The sequence below is a fragment of the Schistocerca cancellata genome, chromosome 2, assembly GCF_023864275.1.
Source record: "Schistocerca cancellata isolate TAMUIC-IGC-003103 chromosome 2, iqSchCanc2.1, whole genome shotgun sequence".
Classification (NCBI taxonomy): Eukaryota; Metazoa; Arthropoda; class Insecta; order Orthoptera; family Acrididae; genus Schistocerca; species Schistocerca cancellata.
Window position 1 is genome coordinate 343,595,922 of NC_064627.1, and position 15,371 is coordinate 343,611,292.

Here is a 15,371-nt window from a genome sequence, read left to right on the forward strand (position 1 = left end):
ACATATTCTTCGGACTTGTGATTCCTTTTTGTAGGACTATATTGAAAGACCAGGTGTACAGTAATAACCCTAAAACAGCCTTTCAGGAGGTCATCGACAGCACTGATATTCCGACACTTCACCGGCTCATGCAGAATTTCGGTATACGTCTGCGCTACATTATCGCCAATTATCTCAGTCATATCGAACACGTCATAATCTAAATTCGAATATCTGTAGCGGTTTTTACATGTTGAGTAAAGTGTGTGCACGCCGTAGTTTGTAACTAATTTAGATTTTTTTGTATAGATCAATAAAAGTCACCCTCTGAATCAACTTACCGTTATGCGGATGTGAAAAACCTCTGTGCTTTACGATGCAGCGAAAATAGTTAATTTTATTAATGATCATCCTACTAATTATCAAATTTTTGTAATATTAACCTAAGTATTGAAAAGTTTTTAGTGACTAATACGAGTGTAAGATGGTTATATCACAGCAGATCTATTCTCATATTGTATGACATATATGTTTGTTCCATCAGGTATACTTTTCCCTAGACAGTCTGGCTTCTGACTGTAGCATATTTCACAAAAAATTCTGTTAAAAATCAGCATGTGAAATTTATTACTTCACTGTCCAAACAGAAATATGTGTAACGTGCTAGATCGTGCCGACTCATACATTAAAAGACTTGGAGTTTGGGAAATCTGTCTAAATTACAGTCAAATTGAGTGCTTCGATATCCTTCACTATTTGCTTGTAGAGATTCATCCTTCTTCGGAAGAAAATGTCTAAAATGAGATTAAGGAACATTTGAAGGGATTTGGAAATGTTTTTGACCCTGTTACCTCGCTCAGTAGTAATAACAACCGAATTCGCAGTCCCTTGGGATAGAGAATAATTTTAGAATCCGCATGAAGTGTAAATTGAAACGAGCAGCTACTCGAAACTTCCAACTTAAATCTGTGTCGCCAATAAGTTTCTAATTAAGCTTAAAGGCGGAGTTTCCAATGCTGTTACATAAAGCCGTAACAAGTTTATTACGTGCCTCGTCCTTCTTACCAGAAACAAATATTACAGCGCAAGCAATTTGAAACTGTCTTTAGCTTGTGTGGTTCCAGATTTTAATGTTGGGCCACATGAAAAGCAGGCGGATCCTCCTCAACGAATTCCGAGCAAGCGTACGGCCAGTTATTTCCATAGTGAAAACCTTGAGACTAAGAGAATAATCCAAAATGCTTTAATGTTACAAAATAGATATTGCCATTGTGCAAGAGCTTCATCAGTCCCTTTGATGTGGTACGGGTGAAACGTAAGGAATTATAAAAGCATTAGAGCTCTTAAACTATTGACTTTGAATTCAATTACTTCTATGTTAAAATAAGGACTTTCTTGTGTACATCCATCATTTTACATTAAGCGCTATTTTTCTTTGTAAACGATCAAGAACGCCGTGTTCCTAGCATATCACCCCTTCACAATTCAGGAAGCTGTTCCGCACGTGTGTGGTCAGTCAATCCCGCCTCCCCAGCGCTGCCTGTTGCCCGGTTGCACCCAGCCCTGTTGGCACCCGGTCGGCTACCCGAACGAGACGCGGGCCTCGACGGCGCATCGCGGATCGCGCACTTAGTTGCCGGTACAGTTGAGCTCGGCTTCCCCCCCCCCCCCCCCTCCCGCCACTCACCGGCGCGGGCAACAGGATACAGAGGTCGGCCGCAGCCGGGTTGGGAGGGTAAATGTGACGCGATGCACGGCTCCAATCTACACCTATCCTTATTCATAGTAACAAAAAACTGTTCTTCCCACGCACCATGGATGCGGTTTGTTTTCTTGTGTTTAGCTGCACGCTACTAAGTGAGGACTACAACTTGACGCGTGGGCTCCCTAGTTGTGAATGATAACACTCGGCCGCGGTCAGTGGTTTCGAGATGTTCGTCGCCAACTGTACTGTGTAGTATTCGCCCCTGTTGACTCCATTGTCGCTTAGCTGTGCTGTCACTATGGTGTGTATTGTTAAGCTTCTTGGATCACGATTGATTTGAGAATGTGTGATGAGGCAGTTATTTGACATGTCACTAAAACGGCACTCTCGGTTTCGATAACAATAAATATGTAACAAATTAGTATCTCCGTCATGCACATCTGTTTCGTGGAAGCTCGAAAAGGAAGGTTTTTGTTGGCGTCTGAGGCGGAGCTTGTTCTCCATCGCACCGTCCATCAAAAATGGTTCAAATGGCTCTGAGCACTATGGGACTTATAACATCTGAGGTCATCAGTCCCCTAGAACTTAGAACTACTTAAACCTAACTAACCTAAGGACATCACACACATCCATGCCCGAGGCAGGATTCGAACCTGCGACAGTAGCGCCCTCGCGGTTCCAGACTGTCACCGTCCATCCTGCAGAAAACCATGAACATTCTCCACGTTCACCTCAACTCTCGCTCATAACGCGCCAAGTTACAGTTCGCGAGCAGTAACCTAATCATGCAGAGGGGAAGATGGATGTTTGGTGAGAGCGTTAAAGGCAGCTGCAGACGGAAGATTTATCGCCTAAAAATACCGTACGGAGCAACCATTCTCAAAAAATTGGTATTTTACAAGAACAGCCCACTTTTACAGATTTCGGACAAAGGTTTTCAAAGATCGGCTCATGAGTTATGGCAATCGACGGGTTGAGCACCTTTGCTCTACAGAGTAGTTAGGCTGAGTCAGGCAATGTTGCTTATCGTTCTGTTAGAGGAGCAGCGCTTCAGACGGGTGTCCAGCGTTCAGTGACCGAAAGATTTTTCTGTCGTTAGATGCTACGGTCGTAAAAAAGCCCAGGAGCCTCGGCAACGAAATGGGGGCGGTCATAAAGTCCGAATGGTGTTTATGTCAGACGTCCGCTGAGACGTGTAGATTGTGTGTGTTTCAGCGGCTATCTGGATTAGTTCCGCCTTCCTTCGTCTATTCGTGTTCTTTTGCACAGAGCCCCTTGGCAAACATCACAATTAGTACGACTCAAGTTAATGTTTGCAGCAGCTGGAAGCGGCCATGCACAATGCGTAACTAGCCATTTTAAAGTACTGATGAGCCAAAAACATTATCATCACCTGTTTAAAAGCGTATTGTTCCACTTTTGCAGCGACACACAGCATCGACTTCTCGTGTCACACTACACTCCAAGACGAAAAGTGATGCACTTGTACAGACAAACAAATGTGAAATACCTGGGCTAGCAGGACAGAGAGGGTAAGGTTTCATTGGTGGGAAGGAGCCAAAATAAGTTACTGTCAGTTGCACTCAACATATAAAAATTATTTTCTGAAACACACAATCACACAAGCAAGAATCAAAATCTCTCAAGATTTTAACTAAAGACCTCCTTTGATTTAATTAGATTAGATCGGCTGAAGGCCACATCGAAAATCCAAGGCACAAGGCCTAAGCAAGGAATTAAGGTACAGGAGTTGTTCTGGAAGTTTCACTTCTTTAGTAAGAAATTCTTTTATCTTCAATATAAATAGGCTGAAAGCCTTAGCTTAAATTTTTCCCAAAGAACTCGGCTGAAGGCCTCACATTAATCAAGAACAGTGTTACGGCTTAAGGCCGAGACAAATATTTTCAATGTTTAGTCTAAATAGGCTGAAACTCGGCTGAAGGCCGCATATCAACAAAACAATTTAATGGCTTAAGGCCTAGGAAGAAGAGCTTTCAATTTGAAAAGGCTGAAGGCCTTATCTTTAAATATTACGTGTAAAACTCGGCTGAAGGCATCATACTAAAGGATAACAATCTTATGACTTAAGGGCAAGAAAAGGATTTTGAATTTTTAAATTAAGAGAATTAAAACTAGGCTGAAGGCCACACACCACGCAGAAAACAATTATATGGCTAAAGGCCTAAAGGGAAGACCTTCTAAATTTCAACTAAAATAGGCTAAAGGCTTTATCCTAAAATGCTTCACATAAAACTCGACTGAAGGCCACATACCAAACAAGAAACATTTTTTTACGGCTCAATGCCTAAAAAGAAAGCCTTGCAATTTTAATAAGCTAAAACTCGGCTGAAGGCCACACGGAGTACTGAAGACTAAAAAGGAAATCACTATGTGAAATACAAGGAGCGGCGCTCAGAAGGTTCCAAGGTTCGGCCTGGGAAGGTAACACAAACGCACATTTAGGTGAGACAGGCAGCCAGACCGACAGACTCTTACTTGGAAGGCATCCCAACCGAAAGCCAGGTGACGAACCAACCAACAAAATCAGTTCTGCTCCGCCCGACCAGCAAAACAACAAAATGTCAATAGCACAACGTTCTGGATACTGGTGCCCAATCCTGCCACGACAGAATAAACGCCCAAAACTACCAACAACACCTCAGCTGTCAAACTACACCCCGTGCTGGACATCATCAATACGACGAGGAAAATACACTGCTGAAAAGTATGTCAACGCCCAGGGTAGGTAGCCGGAACGTCAACGGCCACAAGGCAGAAGTTACCGCTGGTACACTTCATTAATGAAGGAATAAATTAAATTAAGTTAAACACCACACAGGAAGACGGCTGCGTTTCTAGCCGACTTCAATGCCCACACGGTGTTGCTCGTGGGAATCTCCCAGGAAGTGATCAAACAAAGATATGTGAGAGCAGTTGTGACTTGATAGTAGGTTAAGTGAGCACTCAACTTTAGTGCTCAAGATTAGTGGGCGACGAACTTCGTAACCCTTCCAAGAAACGCCTCACAACTTCAACCGTACACGCACGCCACCAGCGGCTTCGGCCTGACTGCGCGCCACGGAGACTTCCTCACTGCTCTGCCCCAACCCAGCGACTGTCACCACCCGGAAACGGTCAAAGGACCAAACAGACGTCGACTGATGCGACGACCTACTGAACGACCAACCAACAGTCGTTCCCATTCCAGTCTCCTTCAATCGGACAGTCCATGTGTGTCGCCAGCGGTCGGCAAGTACTGGCTGTCCGCAACTCACTGGTGCTCCGTCCCGGACGCTCCTTTGTCGCCAACCGCTGCTCCGTCCTCGACTGCACTGCTGGTCCGTCTCAGACACACGACAGCCTAGAAATGCTATCGGTCACTCCAGAGATGGTACGACAGTGCACTATCGATAAGTGCTGCTGCTGCTGCTGGCACTCACGGGCAAGTAAGGCAGGAAGTTAGTGACGCCAGTAAATGAAATAAGAAAACGAGGCGGCAGTACCGTAATAAAAGTTTCAAACAATAGCTGGAATGAACACGAGGCGTGCACGGCTCAAAACGATTAAAATTTCAAAAAATTGGACGATTTATTCGGGAGAAAGAGCTTCACAAATTGAGCAGGTCAATAGTGCTTTGGTCACCTCTGGTCCTTTTGCAAACAATTGTTCGACCTAGCATTGATTGACACTGTTTTGGATGTCCTCCTGTTAGATATCTTGCCTTATTATGTCCGTTTGTCGCATTAGATCGTCAAAATACCAAACTATCTGGAGGATCCTGCCCACACAGCTCCCACGTCTCAATTGAGGAAAGATCCAGCGACATCGCTGGCCAAGGGGGTTTGGCAAGCACCAAGACAAGCAGTAGTAACTCTCACCACGGGCGGTCGGTCGTTATCTCGCTGGAACGTTAGCCCCGGATGGTTTGCCATAAAGGACAACAAAACGGGGTACAGAATATTGTCGAAGTACCGTTGTATAGTAATGGTGCGGCCTATGACAATCAAAGGAGTCCTGCTATGAAAAGAAATGGCATCTGAAAACAAATGACATCCCACACCATCACCCCTGTTTGTCGTTCCGTTTGGTGGGTGATAAGTTGGTATCCTACTGCTGTTCGGTACGTCTTCGGACACTATTTCGTACAGGAATCTCACTGACTGGAGTTGAATTGTCTTCATTGATGAGCCCCATTTACAACTGAGGCTCTATGACCACCAAATACGTTAGTACATTCAAATGGTTCAAATGGCTCTGAGCACTATGGGACTTAACATCTGTGGTCATCAGTCCCCTAGAACTTAGAACTACTTAAACCTAACTAACCTAAGGACATCACACACATCCATTCCCGAGGCAGGATTCGAACCTGCGACCGTAGCAGTAGCGCGGTTCCGGACTGAGCGCCTTAACCGCGAGACCACCGCGGCCCGCCGTTAGTACATTCAAAAATTACTTTAGGTTTCCGCAGGTATGTGGCATCAGATGTCTCCGTTATGGGCTAATGGTTTGTAGGCGCGGAAATCAAGGACACTTCATTATCATGCTCCTCAAAACCATTGTAGTACGATTCTGACCGTGTGCAAACACACGGACGGATGACTGTCGAGGAAGACGTCTACCATATGGTATTCCAAGCTGTCCGCAATATTCACGCAGTCCATAGGTGTCACAATGCCTTCGATTACTATTACAGGTCCCATGGAAGCCTGGGCGAATGTCCGCCATAGCATAATACTGCCACCACCGGCTTGCATCTGTGGCGTGAGGCGTTGTTCAAGTCGGCCTTCGCCTGTGTGACGGCCTATCGAACAGGATCACCAACCTGATGTACCGAGAAAAGTGGTACATCGGACCACATGGCACCTTTACGTTATTCCACGGTCGAATCTCGATGTCACCTGCTCACTGGCTACCTTCATTGACGGTGACGCTGAATCCACATGGTAACACGTGAGTTTGCTCTCACCATTCGGCTCCGAATCACTTGCGCATCTACAAGAGCTGTACTATGTTGGCGGATCCGCCGCCTGCCTTGTTTCGCAGACCGGGCAAGCCACCGACCTCCACTTCATGCGACGAGGGATGGATGACCACTACTTTGTCGCCTACTCGTTGTTTCACCGTACTTCAACCACTTTCCATAGATGCTCACAACAGCAGCATGTGAACAGCCAACCAGCTCGTGCGTTTCCGATTTGTTCGTTCCCATTCGCCGCATCGTAATAGTCTTCCCTTTGTCAAAGTCGCTGAAGACAGTGGATTTCCCCACCTTCGGTCGGTGTCATCGACATAATGATTCCCCATGTGTCTCTTCTTCGCTTACATACTTTCTTCCCCGCGTGACCACCCGCAAAACTACCAAGCGTCAGTCTAACTCTCGTGTTTTGGCTTATCTGTGTCTACCTTACGAATTTTTCATTTACCTGCTAATTTTTTATGCAGTTTGAAAGAAGTTTTTCAGCAGCGTATGTGTCCCTCTCATTCAGAGCAAATAGGCATCTTGCGTAGGGCTTACGACTGCAAAGCTGGATTTCAGAAGGTTGACAGCGTCTTGCACTTCACCGTAGTTACAAAGAGCGTTCGCTTCCGTCAGAAATAAAAACCAATTACCTCTCGCCCTCATCTTGTTCAGACAGCAAACTGCAACGCGCATTTCCACTCGACTTTTGAAAACATGTGACTTGCAGCCTCTGCTGAGAAGGACATAGCAACGAAAATTTACTCCAATCAGCAGCGAGCCAGGATGTCAATCTAACCTTCGTAAAAGCTACAAATCCCATTGAAGACGTTTTTCTCAGATGTGGCCGAAACGTTGGATTTGTCGATGGAATTCACAGAAAGCCTGTAAACGGAATCAAACTTTGCATGAATCCAATTAATACATCGCCGCTGGTGCAGCGTTGTTGTTGGAATAATCACGCTACGTGTTCATATTACGTTACACCAAACAAACGGACCCATTCTATGCGTTTAAAACACTTTCTAAGCTATCGAACGAGTTTAACGGCGGTTAAGGAACTGGATTGCATTAGGGGTTTAATTCGATTTCCAGCCATCCATATTTAGATGTTTCGTGGTTTTCCCTAAATCGCTTAAGACAAGTGCCGGAATGGGTCCTTTGAAACGGACACGGCCGATTTCCTTCCACTTTCTTCTCCAAATTGAACTTAACTTCAAACGCAGTCCGACGAAGAGTGAAACCCTAACCTTCATCCCTTTTTTCTTGTTTTAAGCTCAGGTAAATTGGTAATTTCGTAGTTATTGACAGTGTTTTACCGTTGTATAACGGCGTGTTATGTGTACTAATTTTTCCTAAACATCCTCACATTCGAAGGTTAACATTTTCAAACCGACAAGGAAGATCAAAGAGCGTCTTATATCTGGAAAGGAGAAAAGGGACCCACTTGCACTGTCGGGAGTATGCCGCATACCATGCACACGTGAAAAGGTTTATGTCGGAATGACTGGACGATCAATGAACACCAAAATCAAAGAACGTAAGTGACATTGCAGGTTGGGGCAGGTGGAGAAATCGGCCGTGACAGAGCACGCACTGAGTGAGACCGACCACGTAATAAAATTCGCCGACACGTTAGTTCTGGCTGCAGAGAAGCACTGTCACACCCGCTTGTTCAGAGAAGCTGTAGAACCAACAAAAAAAAAAAAAACACTCGAATAGCTTCAACAAGAAAGAGGACAGCCTTAAGGTAAAGGGATCCTGACTTCCCGTACTGCAGCGAAAGACCGTCGCAGGTAGCAAGAGAACGGCACCGGATAGGACCGCAGAAAAGCCCTCGGACTTCAGCGGTCCAGGTACATACAGTCTGCGGCCGCGAGCTCGGCTCCAGTTCACCACCGGCAATGGAAGGTGAAGCTTTGACAATGCCACATACTCGTGCTGGCGAAACGTCAGTAATCATCAGATGAACGTCGGCCGAAGAACCCGAGATAGAAGCCAACAGGCTGTTTGTAACAGATACACATGGAATGTTTCGTATCTACTCGAGAACGCTGTACCGCGAAAAACATTTGATCTCCGATGCCGTACAGTACGAATATTTTCTTCAAAACTATTAACAAATTATTGAAGGTAGAAAACGTAGAAACATCGTGAAATAATCTAGTGGTAGTCTACATTTATGACATTGTGCTTCTACGACAGACTCGTTAACCGAGAACAAAGTTTTACAAGTAGGGATGAACGGCGATTTTGGTTTAATGTCCCGCCGCCTATGAGTTCATGAAGTCATTAGGGACGACGGAAGAGCTCTGATTGGATACGTAGAGAGAAGAAAATGTACCATGTCCTTTTAAAAGGACCGTCTCTGAATCTTCTTTAATGGATTTAATGCACGACGGATAGTCAAAATGTGTGGTCGGACGGGGCACTGAAGCGCTGTCCTCCCGAAGCCGAATCCAGTGTTTTACCACTGCAGTTACTGCGGTTTTGTCAGTTCAGAACACTTTATGAAAACAGAGCTGCAATTGTATAAAAACGAGTATACTTCCACGACAGGTTTCGGCCCCTAGGGCCATAAGGACAAACTGGTCATGTAGATATTAACATATTGTGCTGTTTGAGCGGTTACCTTATAAAAATAGTATCAACAGTTGCAGGTAAGCTTGGGCTGAACAACATGTTGGACATCGTAATACATTACACGGCAAAATCATTCAGTGTTTGAATGATATTTTCGCCATTTGACTGTGCAAACTCCTTTATTTTGTATTACTATCATGATTTTGGCTTTACACCATAATCAAGTACAACACTGAAAAGTGTTTGTACAGCAGCATGCAAAGTGAGAACATCCAAAACTTAACATCATTATGCCATTCTAACTTTAGATTAAAAATTATTTAAATAGTACTGTTACATGTTGGGTATAATTAGACTTTATTAAAAGATGTAATCGCCAAGACCTATTAAACTGCGTGTCCCAGCGCGTAGACAAGTATAAAATCACAAAAAATATGGCAGACAGGTGGAAAACACTTCCAACCATGGAATAATTGAGTCAAAGAATAAATATCAACACAGTCATTAGGCCTTATGCTCATTTACCTTTTGTGCCCCTTCCTTCCCCCACCTTCTTCCTCTCGCCCCACTCCACCCCCTCCCCACTTCGATGGACCGCTGCTAATTTTACATACTGGTTAGGGTGTTATGCTTTTCTATTAGATCCGCCTCCTGTAATTACTAATTTTCTTTTATAATACCTTTTTAATTTATTCTATCCACTTTATTTCTTCTACAGCCTATTGATTACTAGACATATTAATGGTAAACTTTGGTAATTTTGTGTATCACGTTTATTTATGACACATAAACCTAATTCATAACAACATTCAGCAGATAGTTGTATTCCGTCACTGTTATAAATATTCTACACTGCACTGATGTATGAATGTTTCTCATGTAAATCAGCATATACGGCACTTTCTTCGAAATGATGTCATTTTCTTCGTGCTATAAGCTTATTGTTCGCACCTTATATACACAGATAACACTGGGCTTCCAAATATATATGAATGCGTCTCAATTTTTTTGTACATTATATGTATCTTTGACAACCAGTGAATCAGTAGCGTCGTTAGTGTATTTTAAGACTATATTCACTGTACGTGTAACGACTGTATTGATGTTTATTTTGTAGCCCAGTTGTTCTGTGGCTGAGAAACAAGCTTGCTACCTGTCTGCCATGTTCTGTTTATGCACTCTGGGACACCTAGTTTAATAGATCTGGACGATTTCACTAAACAAAGTCTAATTATACCCAAAATGTAAGTTGTATTATTTCGATAATTTCTAATTGATATTACAGGGCATAATGATGTTAAATTTTGTCCCTCCTCATTTCTTATGTATTTGCCCAAATACTTTTTCAGTGTCGTAGTTAATAATTGCTAACGAAGAAATCAGTATACTGCTATAAATTTAAAAAAAAAATGTTTATGCTATCAAATGGTGAAAATATGATTCAAACACTGCTACATGTCACTGGCCCAAAAATATGAGGAGATTATTAACGCGATCTGGTAGGGACGCTTTGTCAATCAAAATACTTCTTCTGGTGCTTATAGATGGAAGCTTAGAGGCCAATACTAGGAGGGGAGGAATAACGGCTTGTGATTCCAACATCATGTTTTAAAATAGCGATGAAGAGACAAATGGTGCTTCTTATTCTAATCAGGAGGGCATTAGTCAAAAAGCTCGTGTCTCGTCCAAGGAGTGCAACGTCGCTACGGTGACGCAACGCTGAGTCGGGCGCATGACCTTTTCCCAGCTGTGTGTGTGTGTGTGTGTGTGTGTGTGTGTGTGTGTGTGTGTGTGTGTTCCCAGGCGTTTACGATTATTGGCTTCCGAGAATAGGCGGCACTACGGGCGGCAGCGGGTCGTCGTCTAGCCGTGACACCACAGGAGAACACAGAACACTGTTTACAATACAAGCCGCAGCGCAGTCTCCGTCGTGACTAACCCCCACGGCGACCTTTCTCTCTGACTCATAAGACTTCCTATGCTGAACACGCGGAAGACGTCGCGCGAGCTACTTTCAGTCTTTCCCTTTAATTATCAGCCTTTTGACATCCACTCCAGGATAAAGGCCTTCTACATACAGGCTTGTTTTACAGGCATCCCTGCCGCTTTTCGGTGTTATATGCTTTATACACCCACTTTCTATCAAATCACCAACTCCGTCTCTCCTTGTAGACTGGAAACCACCATATACTAGGGAACTGAGAAATTAAGTTTTGCAGTTTTTCGAATTAAACGTATTTAGCCGGAAATATCGCATCTGAGCGGTAGAGCATTGGGATAAGTATCTAATGACGCCTGGACAAAACTCGACCGTTGTCAGTAGCGCTATAGGAGTAGCTGAAAATGCTGGCTGTAATTTTTTCTCCTACCGACTGCCAAGTTCGATTTGTGATGAAGTTCCTTTATGCACAAATGCGAAATTGCGCCTGACGATTAATAGGAGACATTCCTCCTCACCCTCCCCCCGCGCGCGCGCGCGCGTGTGTGTGTGTGTGTGTATGTGAGTGAGTGAGAGAGAGAGAGAGAGAGAGAGAGAGAGAGAGAGAGTAAATATGTATATACAACAGTTTTAGAATGCCCCCGAGAAATAACATACTTGGATGACATCGCCATCTCGGTGTCTCTTATGCCAATAAGAATTGCGCAAAGCGCCATGTAATGTCTCTTGCAGCGGTCTCTCCACGATATTTTTAGAAATTTTATAAATTATATAACTCAGTACATATCTCGAAATATCTCTTCTTATCTTGCCGATTATCAATACAAAGTAGTTTCAAGCCCAATTATTCCTTGGAGCGTCCATTTACTCCATGGAATAGCTGCTCTGCTATCTATGTTTTCTCTTAGGAAAAGAATGAAGGAATTCTTGCCGATTAGTCGTGAAAGAAAGACGATGTATATGTATGTATTGTTGAGAGAGTCGCCATCTTGATGAGATTCTGTATGAGAAGGAATTTAATACATGAACTAAACTAAAGTAAGTGTGTTCGCGTATTATTTAACTGATTATTATTGACAGTGTCTGCTTACTACGCTGTGTTGCTCAGGATCAGTGGGGAACGTCTGATTTACACTGGACGAACCTGCCGTTTTGTATGCTCAAGATATCCAGTTACTTCAAATAAATAGGCTAACACGGTCTTACCAGCAGATCTCCGGTCTTCCCCATGTGATCAAAATGGTTCAAATGGCTCTGAGCACTATGGGACTCAACATCTTAGGTCATAAGTCCCCTAGAACTTAGAACTACTTAAACCTAACTAACCTAAGGACATCACACACACCCATGCCCGAGGCAGGATTCGAACCTGCGACCGTAGCGTCCCGCGGTTCCGGACTGCAGCGCCAGACCCATGTGATCACCGAAAGTTAATTATTACAAATGTTTCCAGGAGATCGACTGACAATTTTCGTCCCACTGAGACTTCGAAATTGCTTCACTGCCTTATGAAATTTAAGTTAAGCTCAATTTAATCAGGATAGAACAATATTGAATTGTGTGAATGTGATAAGCCTGCTTTGTGAATGAAAATTCCCTTAACATACGCATGTTTTTACTATCCTGATCAGTGAAGCTAAATCAGGCCGGTGTGAGAGATTTTTTTAAAATTTTTGATCCCACAAAAAAAATAATTAAAACCACATAACGTCAAAAAAACCTCATAGAAAGTGTCCGAACAGATTCGGACTGCAACAGATTCGGACTGCTGTCTGTGGAACTCGGTGGGAATATTTCTTACCGATTTGTTGACATATGATGACAGTCCGTGCCGTTAGACGATCGCAACTGTCTCTTACATGATTCCACTTGTAACTTCTTAGCAAACTTTTCATATCTCTAGACGCTGTAACGGCACATGTTGGGTAAGCAAAGTGTATTGCTATTCATTTAGAGCAGTACAGTGCCATGTTTTGGAGCAATACGAGGGCAATAACTATTCGACTGCTCATTAGCAAGGAAGAGTCGAGAAGTATAATTAATCTTTCGTAGACAATACTGTGTCCGCTTACAGAGTAAGTTTGAATGTACAATGTATACCAGATCGTGAGACTAGGCTCTCTGAACGTAGGTTTTCGTGGCCAGAAACTGTTTCACTAAGATTCCCATGGGTATGCGTGATCACTTCATGATATTATATCATCACCGGCTGTTATTGCAGGCAGCCACCATTATGGTGACAGCACATGGCACCGTTATGAAGACTGTGAAGAAGGCTTCCTGCAAACTTCGACTTTTAGCATTTCTTGATGCGGATACACAGCCGGAAATATCTTACCGAAAATAATTTATGGGGAATAGGTTTGAAGAAAATTACAACGTGTTGATTCTCGTTTCTACACGATCGTGATTTGGTGCTTGTGCCGGTGGGGGCACCCAGAACCATAGGTCCACCACTACTCAACCTAGAATTTAGGGAGGTTGGTCAAAACTGAGTGCGAATTCCAAACGTATGAGACGTACTATGTACCACATTTCATCCCTTGTAAACACTGCGAACACCCCCAACCTAAGAATATCACTACCATTAATTGGAAGATCAGTTACATTGGTTCGTGTAGTTGTCGATGTAGTTGAACCATGTCGTCGACTTGAGTGACCATGTACCCTTTTCAGGCGAGCCTTTTCTCTGTTTCGAGCACCTAGAGCATCCATGGTAATATTGGAGCCACGCCACGTGGCGTTACAGGTGTGCGTGTAACGCGGTGACTTCCATACCCCACAACAATGAAGTGCCGTGGTATGGATGCTGACCGGTCCCGGTTATCCTGCACGGAATTTGCAGGTGTGTTGCTACAGATGACCCACCTCCCCGCTGTTAAAATCTGCACTAGTGAACGGGCACTCCTGTCGTTAACAAGTCGTTACCTGCCATAGCTCAATCAGATGGAAACGTTTCTCCGAATGATCCTGTACAGCATGACCTTTGGCCAAAAGATCCTAATGACTGCACGTTCATCCATGCACTACAAACCACTATGAAGAGCATGGCAGAGAGTACATTCCTTTGCTTTCTTCATGCTACCACCTTCTTTCTATGACTGCAGCTATGTAATCATTAGATTTAATATGCCTATAAACATTTACACACAGGTTTTTATATGAAATGACTTATTCCCGTTGTGACTCATTGGAATTGTAGTAATAGAATGTTCTGTTTGTGTGTTTTGAGAAGTAATTTTTAAACATTTTGGACATTTGAAGCAAGTTTCCAGTGTTTGCAAAACACTGAAATGTTAACAAGAGCTCACTGAACATTTCTAACGCCGTTTTAGACACTACTTCATTATAGTTAACACAATCATCTGCAAAAATTGTACCAGATCACTAGTATACAACACGAGCAGCAAAGTCCCCAATACGTTTCCCTGGATCACGCCAGAACTTATTCTTACATTTGTTGATAACTCTCCTCCCGAGATAATGATCTTCCAGGAAAATCTCATATCACTCAAAAATTTCGTTTGATACGCCGTATCGTCGTACGTCTTCCCCGTTAACGACATAATCTCCTCAAGTGTACTTTCGCGTACCACGACAAAAAGCCTTGTGTCGTAGATATATTTCTTGGGGTCATTTTCCATGGCCGTCAGATAGTTAAGCACTCCGTCGTCACGCCACAAGTTGCCCATCGGGACCATCCGACCGCCGTTTCATCTGACCGCCGTGTCATCCTCAGCTGAGGATGCACATAGGAGTGTGTGGTCAGCACACCGCTCTCCCGGTCGTTATGATGGTTTTCTGTGACCATTCGGTCGAGTAGCTCCTCAATTAGCATCACGAGACTGAGTGTACTCTGAAAAATGGCAACAGCGCATGGCGACCTGCACGGTCACCCATCCAAGTGCCGACCACACCCAACAGCGCTTAACTTCGGTGATCTAACGGGAACCGGTGTATCCACTGCGGCAAGTCCGTTGCCCAGATAGTTAAAGAGCTACATTTTTACCATCAGCTGCAAAAATAAACCTTTATTGTCAACCAGTTTCGGTCACTTAGACTATCAACGATGGAGGAAAAGCCAAATGCATTAGATAAAAGCAATTCATCTTTCTCTTATTTTTCTTCTTATCAGCGATCACAGGCACTGTAGACCATGCGCTGCAACAACGATCTGCTTCCATCGCCTTCTGTCTCTCGCAGCA

The 15,371-nt window shown here is 43.7% G+C and overlaps 1 pseudogene; it reads right to left on the reverse strand.

Annotated features, from left to right (window-relative positions):
• Nucleotides 1-15,030: 15,030 nt before the first annotated feature.
• On the reverse strand, nt 15,031-15,148 carry LOC126163624 (5S ribosomal RNA; annotated as a pseudogene).
• Nucleotides 15,149-15,371: the final 223 nt, after the last annotated feature.